The following is a 2,500-nucleotide window of genomic DNA, read 5'->3' on the forward strand; positions in this document are numbered from 1 at the left end:
TATTGCTGTTGCTACCGTAAAAACAGGAATGTCTGATATGTTTTTGTTTTGAAAAGGATAAATACGGCCAAAAAAATAATGGCAGACGCACATCTTAAAATCACCAAATAATTTAGAAAAAGACAAGTAAATGGCAGACAACGAGATAGTAAAAATAAATTGAAACTTTCAAGTCATATAATATGGGCGAGTATTGTAACTGCATTTGTTTAATGTGTTTTGAAGTTATTAGTTTGCAAGATAGACAAACAATTTTGGACAAGTTCAATCAAATGTCATGTAAAGACCAACAGGATGCTTTTTTGACATCGATTGTAACTCCAATGGAAGTGAGACAAAGAAGACCTAGAATACGAAGTGAAGAGAAAGATTTACACTGTTATTTTTATCAATATAGTTTATTAATAGCAGGAAACTCTTTTGTAAAAATTCAAACTTGTTATAAAGCGTTTCTTTCTATATTTAACAAAAGCAAATCTAGACTTGAAAGAATACAGAAGGCCTAAACAACGACTGGTAAGTAATTATACATTTTCGTAAAGCAAGTAATTGTTTTTTTCAAAATATTTTCAGAGTACACACAAACTTATTTATTGGCAAGTTAGTGCAAAAGCAAAGTCAAAATAATAAAAAATTTGTCAAGTATATTATTAAATAATGTTTATTGGATTATGATTAAAAAACGTTCATAAGTTTTTGATATAATATACCACCATAAACCAATGAGCATATCTTAAATTTTTATTTGTAATTTATAATAAAGTTAAAATAATTTAAAGTTTCAGAATATAGACATAAAAAGGTTTTTCAGCCTAGTAATCATAATCGTCATACCCAGTTTCCACTTTCAGTTTCGGTTCTTTTAGTTTAAGAATTGGTTTGTTCTATTTTTTAATTCTGTTAAAACAATTACTTTTTTTTCTGTTATTTTTTAACAGCTATTATTATAGTTATTTTTTTCTGCTATTTTTAAATTCTGTTAAAACAATTACTTTATTTGGTCACCCAAAGATCAGAGAGGGAAACACATGAACCGTCCTCGAAGTTTTACAAAAAAAAATAAATAAGAGAATCATAAATCATATTCAATCTTTTAGAGGACAGCAGTCTCATTACTCTCTCAAAGATTCAAAGTCTACCTTCCTGGAGATCCTAATCTTAGCAGGATGCACGCAATGTATTTAAAAAGTCACCCAGGTGAATCCTGTTCAAGAGAAAGTTACAGGTAAGCAAAAAAATTAAACAAAAATTTATCGTGGCTGATTTTTGAGCAATATTTGCAATGTTGTAGACAGTTCTTATTTATCTTAATAATATCAAATCTTATTAGTATTATTTTTATTGTATATTCAGATGCTAATTTATTAAGAAGTTTAACACTGCTTTTGGTAACACAAGAAAAGACGCATGTTCAACATGCAATAGATTTAAAATAGATTTGTCAAATAGTCATCCTCAACATGAACTAGAAAAACTTCTAGATGAGCGAGAGCTTCACTGGAGGAAAGGAAAAGTTTTTTATGAAAGGAAAACTGCTGCTGTACATGGTGCACACTTTTTGACCTGGTTTGATGCAATTGCGTTTGATTTTTGAAAGAATCTTCCTTGCCCAATTATTACAACCAATGACACATATTACAAACAAAAACTTTCTTTGTATACTTTTAACATACATAACCTAGGGGCTAATAAAGTTTACCTTTTTTTCTATGATGAGACAATAGGAAAAAAAGGATTGCAACTATTTAAAAACAAATTTTTCATTCATTTTAACGTCATAAAAAAAACTAAAATCAATATCAAACTTCATCTTGTAAGATTAAGGGGTGAAGGATGACTGAAAATTGATTTTGAGTTTTCTGAGTTTGCGAAAAACTGACATCCCTTGATTTTGATATATATATATATATATATTTTATATATAAAAATATATTTAAATATATATATACATATATATATATATATATATATATATATATATATATATATATATATATATATATATATATATATATATATATATATGTATATAAGTAATTATATACATACATGTATTTAAGTTAATATATATTTTTTTAAACATAAATATATATATATATATATATATATATATATATATATTTATATATATTTATATATATATATATATATATATATATATATATATATGTATATGTATATATATGTATATATATATGTATATATATATATATATATATATTTATATATATATATATATATATATATATATATATATATATATATATATATATATATATATATATATATATATATATATATATATATATATATATATATATATATATATATGGTCAATTCCATAGTTCAGTTTCTATAACTCGAAAATAATTTTTTATTACTCTAAATCAATCTTGAATTAAAATTTTATAATTTAAACTAAACACAATTGTTTTAACCTAACACTGCTACATAGCAAAAATTAAAACATGAGTTCAGTGACGCAACGCGGAAAAAAGTG

This window comes from Hydra vulgaris, chromosome 03 (assembly GCF_038396675.1).
Source record: "Hydra vulgaris chromosome 03, alternate assembly HydraT2T_AEP".
Taxonomy (NCBI): domain Eukaryota; kingdom Metazoa; phylum Cnidaria; class Hydrozoa; order Anthoathecata; family Hydridae; genus Hydra; species Hydra vulgaris.